Below are 14,149 nucleotides of genomic sequence, written 5' to 3'. Positions count from 1 at the left end.
TATTTAAAGACACAATAATTTTTAAATAAGATTTATATATTTTTTAAACGGTCTTGCGGTGAATAAATAATTTACATAAATTATTTTATATAATAAAAATTAAAAAGAAAAAAGAAAAAAAAAACACTCATGAACAAAAATCACCTGGGCCAGCCCAATACCCATAACCGGTTCACACATGTATAAGAGAAATGCTGTATAGAAACCTAATCACGAACAACCAAACTAATACACAAATTTATTGATGTCGGTCGCGTTGCTGTGCATCGCGGGTCGTGTTGCCGCCAGTCATATTGTTGCGAGTGTTGCTGTGTTATTGCGCTCGAACAATACTTAGAGCTTGCCGTGTTGAAGCTGCAAGATCATTTGAACCGGATACATTGTATGGTGAGCTTGATTTTTAGGAATAATACATGACTTATACTAAATATTCTTATAGATACTGTATGTTTCAACTTTCAAAATTCTGTGTGTAATATGCGTTGCTATTGTGCTTGGTTATGAGTTAGGATGATCTATTTCTTTTTATTTTTATTTCAGCCAAAGTAACTTGATTTCTCGATGATTTAGGTTTTTCCTAAATTAGAGTTTCTCTTCTTTTTTGACCTAATCAAAACTCTAATGGAATGTTAACAAACTAATAGATAGAAAATGGATTCCCTACTACTATTACTTTCGAATTGGTAAATATTTTGCAAGGATAGCAGACAACTTGTTATTAGAAAGTATAAGGAAAAGTATAAGGAAATTTATTTTACTCAGGTTACTTATGGTTTCAGGGATGATACACCAGATATAGAATTAGATATAGAATTGAATGATAAATCAATATAAATAAGGTTTGTCAAAACCCCAATTTATTGTTGAATTGAACCAATTAGGTTACTCTTTGAAATAGATAGAAACCATTTTTTCAATTTTCCAATCTCAGGAGAAATAATTCCACCAAAAAATTGTTGTGTCCTAAAAGAGAAAAAAATGTTGTAGCGTCAGTTGTGTTATATATATATATATATATATATATATATATATATATATATATATATATATATATATATATATATATATATATATATATATATATATATATATATATATATATATATATATATATATATATTTACTTTTCCAGATTTGTAATATATTTGCGTGTGCGTGTGCGTGCGTGTGTGTGTGAGATAAGGGTAGTATTAGCCACAGAGTTTAAATATAGTCATGGTTTTAGCACAGTTACTTTTGATCAGCGGCGTTTGTGGCCATGTTGTTAAGGGTCTGTTAATGCATAATTGAGTGTGTGTGTGTGTGTGTGTGTGTGTGAGATAAGGGTAGTATTAGCCGTAGAGTTTAAATATAGTCATGGTTGTAGCACTGATACTTTTGATCAGCGGCGTTCGCGGCCATGTTTTTAAGGGTATGTTAATGCATAATTGAGTGTGTGTGTGTGTGTAATAAGGGTAGTATTAGCTGTAGAGTTTAAATATAGTCATGGTTGTAGCACTGATACTTTTGATTAGCGGCGTTCGCGACCATGTTGTTAAGGGTATGTTAATGCATAATTGAGTATGGTTTGCTCGTTGTTTTTGTTTTTATTTGTGCAAGGTTTAATTCTTGTTGATGTCCTAATTGTCTTTTGGATCAAAAATATTTATGGTTGATGTATTTTTTTTCTTATGCAACAAGGTATCAATGAAGATGTTGAAAAGAATGAGATAAATGATGAAATTCAAGAGGATGACGTAGATGATGGATTTCAAGAGGACGTCGTAGGTGACGAATTTCTAGAGGACAACATAGATCTTGATGATAAATTTCAAGAGGACGATATAGATGGTGAATTTTTCAAGAGGACGACGTAGATGAATAATTTTTGGAAGACAACATATGTGATGAATTTCAAGAGGACGATCTGGATGATGAATTCCAAGAAGATTAACATGAATGAGTTGGATGATGTCTTTTTTGGTTTGTAGTTGAAAGCATTAGACTTGAACTATGTTTTTCTTTTCTTTTCTTGAACTATGTTTTTTTGTTATTTTACTAGGGTCATACTTCAAATGTTACATTAGGAATTTTGTTTACGGGATACTATCTCGATTTTATTACAATATTACAAATTTTATGGATGTACGGTTAAATTTGATCTTGTTTAAGTTATAATAATTGACATTTTTATAGGTCGGTCATAATCAATTATATTATTTAGAAAATAAATGAAAAATTGTATATTTTATGAGGAACTATGGCTACACTTTAAAAATGGTCCTCTTGATTCAGATCTAAGGCAACGCTTATTAATTGTAGCCGCATATGGCAACGCTTAAAAAATGTCGCCCCAAAAGCCACAAATAATCGTCCCCTTTTCCTTTTGTTTAGGCGGCGTTTTTAGAAAGCGTGCCCAAAGATCACGAAAAAACGTCCTCTTAGATTATAGGCAACGCTCGCATAAGAGACGCCTAAAAAACGTCCCCTATTCTTTTAGGCAACGATTTTAAGAGTTCTGACAACGTTTTCCAAGTGTTGCCAGAGACAAGAAATGTTGTAGCAAACACCTTGCAAACAAGTTTGACAACACATAAATTCTCTGATAACTAGTAGTAAAGCCCCATCATAATCATTGCCTATCCAAAACCAAAGTGTGCGTTATCTATTTCCTTGATCAGTTCAGGTTCAATACAAGGATTCCAATCTATTTGCTCGATATAAGCATTTGGATCAAGCAGAGAAACGTCATAGGGAAGGCTGTTGATTTTCAGCCAATACTGTTTTTTGTTTTTTGGCATTTTGAAAGGCTACTTTGGCACCTGAATCCTTCCAATCGAGCACATTTTGGTGGCAGTAGATCAATTTTTTGGAATCAACAATCTTCTGCCATGGTACACACCCACTCAAAGTGCAATATTTCTTTTCCCATAAAGGTATTCTGTCGTGCCGAAAATCTAACAAAGTGGAAAAACAATAAATTTAGTACATTAGACATGGTGTTGTAGTGGAAGAACAGTAACATAATAAATTATCATTGGTAACCAATATACAAAAAGAAAAACCACAAAAGCTATGTCAAGATGTTATATGAAAGTTCATGCAATATCTTATTTCTTAAACAATGACAATCAGCACCTACCGAACCACACCAGTGATGTAGGGTAGTCACCTGATATGTATTGAAATTTTATTCAAATGAAATAGAGAAGAATTCCCCTATTTGTCTGCACCTCCCAATGTCAAAAGGCTCCAATTTTAACAAATTGACTCAAGATCCTTCTCACTACTCTCTTGATTATTTATATACATTGTAATAATGTACTCTATTTCTCTAACTATATGAATCTAAAAACTATCGAATTGTCTCTAACTAATTAAATGGGTTATCTAACAATACCCCCAACCCATTACATTAGCATTACCCTTCTCCCGTGTAGTGCAACTGGTGGGCAATGATACAACTGTATACATTTTTCAGTGAACTTTATAGCTACTGCACCACCAACTGAATCTGGCAGTTATTGTAACATCCTTCTAATCTCCGCGGAAAATTTAACAAAAATCAGAGTAAAACATGAAGAAGGGTATTACAACTCCAACAAAATAAACAAATATTCATGTCATGCCGTAAAGGAACGATAAAACAAAAATTATTCAAATATCATGTTAACACAGCGGAATATTCTTAACAACTGAATAATTAAACATCCAGAGTCGGAGACTCATGATCCAACCATAAACCATAAACAAAACAAGGATTTATCAACCAATCCTAAAATAAAGTTCCCAGTGTTACACGACCAGAGCATGACACAGACCCAACTGACTCTAACGAACTACTTGACGAGCTAATCCACACCAAGTACACAAGCTACTCCTCAATTTGAAAAATAACAACAGTAAGGGTGAGTTTCATTCGCATTAACAAATGTTATAGGAATATAAACAATACAACTTCATTCATACATTATTCACCCAAATTCAATTATATTCAGATAGTATAGCAACATTCATCAAATACAGTCATTCATACCAAAATACACACAAATTGTAACATTGGACAACTTCCATTCATGTTACAATTATACACAACACCTAATGCAATGCAACTAAATGCATGTGGTACCAATCATGGGATAACCCATCTCACCGATCCACCACCATAAAGATTCGGCTACTTCTCTCACCAATTCCACACAATGGGAATTAGCTACCGCTGTCCCACCACCATAAGGGATACAACCCACAACATGATTATGAAATGCATGCATCACATACCGCATGCTAATCATCAATACCAAACAACTGAACAATCATAATCATCAACTAATGCAACAACAATAGCCACACAATAGTTATGCTATTTTTCAACCAACTCAAATATACATTTTACATCAGCAACACATGTATATTAATCATCAATCACAACCAAGACGAGTTAATAGCCAAAACATTCACCAGTAAATTTGTACGCATAAACCACCATAACTAATTAAATCAAGCGTTTAAAAATAAAATCGAGTCACAACTCAAAACACTATTTTATTGCGTAAATCGCTTAATTAGCTTCCCTGTGCTCGAAATGGCACATCAAATGGACTAACAGTTAAAAAGTTATGCATCGTTAAACTTTTTAAAAAGTCCCAAACATCAACAGCACGCGGTGCCAACTTGGTTCGCGGCGCGAATTGAGCGTTCCAAAAATCCTTGGCTCTCTGCCAAGCTATTCGCGGCGCAAACACCTGTATGCGACGCGAAACGAGAAAAAGTTACGCCTTCGCGGCGCCAACACAGGTACGCGGCACGACCTGTGCGTATCACAACATCCTGGCATTCTGCCCACCTGTTCGCGGCGCCAACCCTGTGCACGCGGCGCCAACCGGCGATTTCAGAAACCCCAACCTGCAGAAAACAGCATTCTATACATCCCAAATGCCCTCAAAATCATACCAGTACGAATTTCAGAAAAAGAACCAGACATACAACACAATTTGCATATTTACACATACTTCTAATCATGCTTAACATCATTATTCAACACCAATCATCATTCACAACCTAAATCGAACCAAAGTTCTATAAACCCTAAACCCGACATACAATCCAATTCAGAATCCTAACATACAAACTCTATTGAATCATTCATACAACCCATAATAGAGGTTAATGAGAAGAATCCCCCCTTACCTCGATGTTGAATTCTTTGATGCCCTTGCTCTTCACTCTTGCTCTTCTCCCAATTTCACGTTCAGCTCTTTTCTTCTCCCTTTTGGCTCTCCTTTCACAAAATCCTCCTCTTTTCTATTTTATGAAAATACAACCTTACTTTAGAAAAAAAGGCTTTGCAACTGACACACCCCCCAATTGCTACTTGCGACACTGGCCCATTAGCCTTATTAATCAATATTTCTCAAATAATTCAATTAATTCTATTATTTAATAAAAAATTAATTAAATTAAATAAAGAAATTTATGGGGTGTTACAACCCTCCCCCACTAGAAAAGTTTTCGTCCTCGAAAACATACCTTAGGCAAAGAGTTCCGGGTAGGAGTCCTTCATCTGGCTCTCCAATTCCCATGTAACATTTCCACCGGCTGGTCCTCTCCAAGCTACTCTGACCAACGCTATCTCCTTTCCGCGCAATTGTTTCACCTTCCGATCTTCAATCCTCATAGGCAAAGCTTCAATTGTCAGATTATCCTTTACCTGTACATCATCCACTTGGATCACATGCGACGGATCAGCAATGTATTTCCTCAATTGCGACACATGGAATACATCATGCAGATTTGCAAGCGTCGGTGGTAACGCAATGCGATACGCCACATCTCATACTCTTTCTGAAATATGAAACGGAACAATAAAACGCGGAATCAACTTCCTTGACTTTAGAGCTCGTCCGATACCAGTCATAAGAGTAACTCTCATAAACACGTGATCTCCTTCTTGAAATTCAAGTGTTCTCCGCCTCTTGTCATGATAACTCTTCTGAATATTTTGAGAAGCCTTCATCTTCTCCTGAATCATCTTAATCTTTTCCGTCATTTCTTGAACAATCTCTGGTCCAATCACCGCACTTTCGCCAGATTCATACCAACATAAAGGCGTCCTACACCTCCGACCATATAAAGCTTCAAACGGAGCCATACCAATACTCGAGTGAAAGCTATTATTGTAGGTAAATTCGATCAAGGGTAGATAACTATCCCAAGTACAACTTTTTTCTAACACACAAGCACGTAAGAAATCTTCTAGCGATTGAATAATTCTTTCTGTCTGTCCATCCGTCTGCGGATGATAAGTAGAACTCAATCTCAGCTTAGTACCCAAAGCCTTCTGCAACCCTTCCCTAAATTTGGATGTAAACCTTGGATCTCTATCTGACACGATACTCGAAGGAATACCATGTAAACTCACTATCTTCTCAATGTACAATTGAGCAAGTATCTCCATCGGGTAATCCATTCTCATTGGTATAAAATGAGCATACTTTGTCAACCTATCTACAATAACCCAAATGGCTTCATAGTTCTTCACTGTCTTCGGCAAACCAGAAACAAAATCCATAGATATACTATCCCACTTCCATTCCGGAATAAATAACGGTTGCATAGCTCCATATGGTTTCTGATGCTCAGTCTTCGACTTCTGGTAAGTCAAACAAGCATAGACAAATTCAGCTATTTCCTTTTTCATTTCAGGCCACCAAAACAGCTTCTTTAAATCATGATACATCTTGGTAGCACCAGGATGAATACTCAATCCACTACGGTGTCCTTCTTCGAGAATACTCTTCCTCAATTCGGGAACATTAGGAACAGAAACACGATTACCAAACCTTATAATACCATTCTCGTCGATTCTGAATTCGCCTCCCTTGCCTTGGTTAATCAGAGTCAACTTATCCACCAACTCTACATCGGTTTTCTGACCTTCTCGAATCTCTTCCAGAATACCACTAGTCAGCTTTAGCATATCCAACTTAACACTGACAGGAGTGCCTTCGCATACTAAACTCAAATCTCTGAATTGTTCAATTAAATCCAATTCTCTTACCATAAGCATAGACATATGCAAGGACTTCCTACTCAAAGCATCGGCAACCACGTTTGCTTTACTCGGATGGTAATTTAGTCCAAAATCATAATCCTTGAGGAACTCTAACCACCTTCTTTGCCTCATATTCAGCTCTTTTTGATCAAAGAGATACTTCAAGCTCTTGTGATCACTAAACACTTCAAACCTCGAACCATACAGATAATGTCTCCACAATTTCAACACAAATACCACTGCTGCCAACTCTAAGTCATGAGTCGGATAGTTTCTCTCATGCACTTTGAGTTGTCTCGACGCATGAGCGACTACCTGTTAATTCTGCATTAGTACACCTCCTAATCCCAACAACGAAGCATCACAATATACAACAAAAGATTCCGCCGGATTCGGCAAAATCAAGATCGGCGCACTAGTCAACCTCTTCTTCAACTCTTGGAATCCTTCTTCACATTTCGAATCCTAGATGAATGCTTGACCCTTCCTAGTCAACTTAGTTAATGGAAACGCTAACTTTGAAAAACTTTCAATGAACTTTCTATAGTAACCCGCAAGACCAAGGAAACTACGGATTTCGGAAACTGACTTCGGAGCTTCCCATTGAGACACTGCTTCTACTTTCGTTGGGTCAACGACAATACCATCTTTAGAAATTACGTGCCCAAGAAAGCTTACTTCACTTAGCCAGAACTCACACTTTGACAGTTTCGCATAAAGTTTCTTTTCCTTCAATAGTTTTAATACCACTCTTAGATGCTCTGCATGTTCTTCTTCACTCTTAGAATATATCAGAATATCATCGATAAATACCACCACAAACTGATCCAGGTAAGGATGGAAGATCCTATTCATATACTCCATGAAAACACCTGGCGCATTAGTCACTCCAAATGGCATCACTGTATACTCGTAATGACCATATCTTGTTCTAAATGCCGTTTTCTGAATATCGTCCGTCTTCACCCGAATCTGATGATATCCCGACCTTAAGTCAATTTTGTTGAACACGCTCGCACCAACCAGTTGATCCATTAAATCATCAATCCTCGGTAATGGATACCGATTCTTGATAGTAACTTTATTCAGCTGTCTATAATCCACACACAATCTCATAGAGCCTTCTTTCTTCTTTACCAACAACACCGGCGCACCCCACGGCGACACACTAGGACGAATGAATTCTTTTTCTAGTAACTCCTTTAGTTGACTCTTCAACTCTGCTAATTCAGATGCCGACATACGATACGGCGCCATCGACACAGGACTAGTTCCAGGAACTAACTCAATAGCAAATTCTACCTCCCTCTCTGGCGGTAACTCTCTTACATCTTCTAGAAAGACTTCTGGAAATTCACATACTACCGGTAAATCACTGCTCACCGCTTTCTTCTTTACTTCCATGGATGCAATCAACATAAACACGGCAGCCCCGTCCTTCATTGCTTCATCCACTTGTCTAGCAGTCATTGCCAAACCTTCGACACCGACATCTTCCGGAAAAATAATCGTCTTCGTGAAACAGTTGATATGAACCCGATTAAATTGCAACCAATTCATACCTAGGATGACATCAAGTTGTTCCAACGGAAGGCACACTAAGTCCATTCCGAACTCTCTACCAAAAATATCAATTGGACAGTTCAAACAGGCAAACAAAGTAGTCACTGAACCCGACGCAGGAGTGTCAATGATCATACTTCCATGAATATCAGATATTTCCAAGTTCAGACGTTTATCACAATCCAACGAAATAAACGAGTGAGTTGCTCCAGTATCTATTATTGCAATTAAAGGAGTGCCATGGATAAAACACACACCTTTAATCAATCGATCCTCTGGAGTAGTCTCTAAACCTGATAAAGCGAAAACTTTACCCCCAGCTTGATTCTTCTTTGTCTTAGGACACTGTGGACTAATATGGCCCTCTTCACCACAGTTATAACAAGTCACAGCCCTTCCCTTGCAGTCAACGGCAATGTGGCCTGCTTTACCACACCTGTAGCACTTCTTCTCTTCGCTGTTGCACTCGTGAACACGATGTCCAGGTTCCCCACACTTACAGCACTTAACAGGGGCACTAGAGTCTCCCCCACTAGGCTTCTTCCAACCTCCAGCCTTATAATTACCCCTACCATATGGTTTACCACGGTCCATAGGCTTCTTCCCTTTCTTGTCAACTAACTCGCGGGAGTGAGATGACTTCAGCTTGAGGTTATCCTCTTCATAGATCCTGCTACAATCCACCAAATCTGTAAACTGACGAATCCTTTGGTACCTGATTCCCTGCTTAATTTCATCACGAAGACCATTCTCGAACTTAACACAATTCGAAAATTCGCTCGCTTCATCATTGTTATAGTGGACATAGTACTTGGCCAGCTCAACAAACTTTGAAGCATATTCCGGTACCATCATGTTGCCTTGTGTCAGCTCCAAAAACTCAACTTCTTTCCTGCCCCGAACATCCTCAGGAAAGTACCTCCTCAAGAATTCTCGCCTGAATACAGCCCAAGTGATCGCTACACCTGCAGATTCAAGTTCATCTCTACTAGCCATCCACCAATCATCAGCTTCTTCAGACAGCATGTGAGTCTCATACCTCACCTTCAGATTTTCAGCACAATCGATCACTCTGAAGATCCTTTCAATTTCCTTCAGCCACCTCTGAGCGCCTTCGGGATCGTGCGTGCCCTTGAACAACGGAGGATTGTTCCTCTGAAAACTGTTCAGCTGCCTGTCAGCACCAATACCAGCTCCATTGGCATTCCCTCCTAGTACACCAGCAATCATGCCCAGAGCCTCAGCAATCGCGTCGTCATTTCTTCCTCCTCTTCCGGCCATTGTTCTGCTAAATATTAAACAATATTCATTAGAACAAGAAGTATCGACAGTGTCAACCTTACACTAATCGTATACAAAGGATTAACCGACATTAAGACTCTGACTAAAACGACCGACTATGCTCTGATACCACTATTGTAACACCCTTATAAACCCCGCGGAAAATTTAACAAAAATCAGAGTAAAACATGAAGAAGGGTATTACAACTCCAACAAAATAAACAAATATTCATGTCATGCCGTAAAGGAACGATAAAAAAAATTATTCAGATATCATGTTAACACAGCGGAATATTCTTAACAACTGAATAATTAAACATCCAGAGTCGGAGACTCATGATCCAACCATAAACCATAAACAAAACAAGGATTTATCAACCAATCCTAAAATAACGTTCCCAGTGTTACACGACCAGAGCATGACACAGACCCAACTGACTCTAACGAACTACTTGATGAGCTAATCCTCACCAAGTACACAAGCTACTCCTCAATCTGAAAAATAACAACAGTAAGGGTGAGTTTCATTCGCATTAACAAATGTTATAGGAATATAAACAATACAACTTCATTCATACATTATTCACCCAAATTCAATTATATTCAGATAGTATAGCAACATTCATCAAATACAGTCATTCATACCAAAATACACACAAATTGTAACATTGGAAAACTTCCATTCATGTTACAATTATACACAACACCTAATGCAATGCAACTAAATGCATGTGGTACCAATCATGGGATAACCCATCTCACCGATCCACCACCATAAAGATTCGGCTACTTCTCTCACCAATTCCACACAAAGGGAATTAGCTACCGCTGTCCCACCACCATAAGGGATACAGCCCACAACATGATTATGAAATGCATGCATCACATACCGCATGCTAATCATCAATACCAAACAACTGAACAATCATAATCATCAACTAATGCAACAACAATAGCCACACAATAGTTATGCTATTTTTCAACCAACTCAAATATACATTTTACATCAGCAACACATGTATATTAATCATCAATCACAACCAAGACGAGTTAATAGCCAAAACATTCACCAGTAAATTTGTACGCATAAACCACCACAACTAATTAAATCAAGCGTTTTAAAATAAAATCGAGTCACAACTCAAAACACTATTTTATTGCGTAAATCGCTTAATTAGCTTCCCTGTGCTCGAAACGGCACATCAAACGGACTAACAGTTAAAAATTTATGCATCGTTAAACTTTTTAAAAAGTCCCAAACATCAACAGCACGCGGCGCCTACTTGGTTCGCAGCGCGAACTGAGCGTTCCAAAAATCCTTGGCTCTCTGCCAAGCTATTCGCGGCGCAAACACCTGTACGCGACGCGAAACGAGAAAAAGTTACGCCTTCGCGGCGCCAACACAGGTACGCGGCGCGACCTGTGCGTATCACAACATCCTGGCATTCTGCCCACCTGTTCGCGGTGCCAACCCTGTGCACGCGGCGCCAACCGGCGATTTCAGAAACCCCAACCTGCAGAAAACAACATTCTATACATCCCAAATGCCCTCAAAATCATACCAGTACGAATTTCAGAAAAAGAACCACACATACAACACAATTTGCATATTTACACATACTTCTAATCATGCTTAACATCATTATTCAACACCAATCATCATTCACAACCTAAATCGAACCAAAGTTCTATAAACCCTAAAACCCCAAACCCGAGATACAATCCAATTCAGAATCCTAACATACAAACTCTATTGAATCATTCATACAACCCATAATAGAGGTTAATGAGAAGAATCCCCCCTTACCTCGATGTCGAATTCTTGGATGCCCTTGCTCTTCACTCTTGCTCTTCTCACAATTTCATGTTCAGCTCTTTTCTTCTCCCTTTTGGTTCTCCTTTCACAAAATCCTCCTCTTTTCTATTTTATGAAAATACATCCTTACTTTAGAAAAAAAGGCTTTGCAACTAACACACCCCCCAATTGCTACTTGCGACACTGGCCCATTAGCCTTATTAATCCATATTTCTCAAATAATTCAATTAATTCTATTATTTAATAAAAAATTAATTAAATTAAATAAAGAAATTTATGGGGTGTTACAGTTATGGTTCTCAAAGATAGGTCAATCTGCATATTGGTTATCAGAACTTATGTGTTGCCAAATTTGCTTGCAAGGTGTTTGAGAAAAGTCCAGAACCAATTTTTTTTGTTTTTTCCTGGGTTAATTTTGAAGAAGTTTAAAACCCCCGCAATTTCAAACGTTTTCAAATATTTGTCCAACTATCTTCCACGTCAACCTCCGTTAGTGGAAACTAACGGGAGGGACCAATATTGGGGACGGAAAAGTTTGCGAGGACCATTTATTAAAGAAAAATTTTAAAGGGACTAAAATTGCAGGGTCACATATTTATAGGGACTAAAAACGTATTTAACCCTTTTTTTATAAGCAATGGGATAATATTAAACATAAACAGAGTACAAGGGGTACTCGCCCGATTACAAAAGCATTGCAAGTATGTTGTTTCTTTAACAAATACGTTACTTTGACTGCGTTATTGTTCGGATATTATCTTATAAAGGGATGTTAATTTTGCCTAGCAACTACTATTCAAAATGACCCAGCACCAGTTGTTCATTGCGAAAAATACGAGGAGGCTGAAACTCAAGGTGACACACACAGAAATTCCATTATGATGTCTTTTGTCATTTAATATCATTGTGCTAAAGATATGCATAATCTACAACTTCTTATATTTTTTACATCAGAAATTATTAATTTTGGAGAGCCATCATATGTTTGTTCTGATTGTGGTGCCAAAATATGGTATGAGGAGCGGTTCGACAAATGTACCAACACAAACGTAAATGTAAATTTTTCCCTTTGCTGTATGAAAGGAGTAGTTGACCTTCCATAAGAAAATCGGCCTCCAGAACTGCTACTTAATCTAATGAATGGCCAAGACCGTAGAAGTAAACATTTCAAAGATAACATTCGAGCATATAATAGTATGTTCTGCTTTACCTCCATGGGTGGTAAGATCCAGTCAAACTCTCGCGGTGGGCCTCCCCAATTTATTCTTGGTGGACAAAATTTTCACAGAATTGGCAGTCTGCTTCCAGAAAAAGGAGTTGTTCCAAAATATGCACAACTGTATATTCATGACATAGCAAATGAGATAAACAATAGATTCTCCCATTTCAGGTTTCTTCTTTTCCTTCCTTTCTTTGTTTTTAAATATTACGTTCATGATTGACTTTTGTTTTCGTTATCCAGTTCCAATGATCGGAAAAAGTGCATGGACGAAACATTAGTTGAAGACATTAAGAATATGATTGATGAACACAATGTATTAGCCAGGTCTTTTAGAAAGGTTCGCGACCATATACAGCGCGGAAACACCTCCAATTTTTGTTTAAGATTGTTTAGGAGCAGAACAAAGGATCCAAGAACACACAATCTTCCCTCAAGTTCCGAGGTTGCTGCATTAATTGTAGATGATCTTGACAACCTTGAACCTGGTCGAGACATTATTGTTAGGCAGTCGTGCGGACAATTGGAAAAAAATCAAAGATACACATGTTTCATTCCTTCCACTTCAATATCCGTTGTTGTTTCTGTTCGGTGAAGACCGATATACTGAAAATATTCCCTACAGAGAATCTGTTATAAGAGAAGGAATTAGGAAGCAGCTTCGAGTTACATTTAGAGACTTTATCTCTTTTCGTATTCAGGAAAGAGCTTTCGAATATGGAACCATTGCTAATGTTGGCAGGCTATTTCAGCAGTTTGTTGTCAACAGTTTCTCCATAGTTGAGTCACAAGGGTTGAATTGGCTACGAATGAACCAGTCATTAATTAGATGTGATATCTTAAGTGGATTGTAGGAAGCTGTTCATAGTGGAGAAGTTAATCCATCTGCAGTAGGAAAACGTGTTGTACTGCCTGCATCTTTTACCGGAGGTCCAAGATACATGTTTAACAACTGTCAAGATGCAATGGTTATTTGTAAAAAATTTGGTTATCCTGATTTGTTCATCACCATTACGTGCGAGGCCTTACCCCAAGTGATCGTCCGGACATCATATGCAGAGTCTTTAAGGGAATGCTTGATGAAATGATTAGTAACTTTAAAAATGAAAATATATTCGGGAACGTTGTTGCAGGTAATTGAACAATTTATTTGAAGTGTTATTGGCTGTTTAACTATATAAGTAACCCTATGTTTTAATAAATTTATGTTGTTGATCAGGTACTTACACCATAGAGT

The 14,149-nt window shown here is 37.7% G+C and overlaps 1 long non-coding RNA gene across 1 annotated transcript; it reads left to right on the top strand.

Annotated features, from left to right (window-relative positions):
- The first annotated feature begins 231 nt into the window (after window positions 1-231).
- Window positions 232-2,137, top strand: LOC131618938 (uncharacterized). The gene is made up of 2 exons (XR_009288922.1): window positions 232-387; window positions 1,681-2,137. It is a non-coding gene; the product is annotated as an uncharacterized LOC131618938 (long non-coding RNA).
- Window positions 2,138-14,149: the final 12,012 nt, after the last annotated feature.

This window comes from Vicia villosa, linkage group LG1 (assembly GCF_029867415.1).
Source record: "Vicia villosa cultivar HV-30 ecotype Madison, WI linkage group LG1, Vvil1.0, whole genome shotgun sequence".
NCBI classification, from domain to species: Eukaryota; Viridiplantae; Streptophyta; class Magnoliopsida; order Fabales; family Fabaceae; genus Vicia; species Vicia villosa.
Note: the sequence above shows the minus strand (reverse complement) of the source record. Positions and strands in the feature narration are given on the sequence as shown.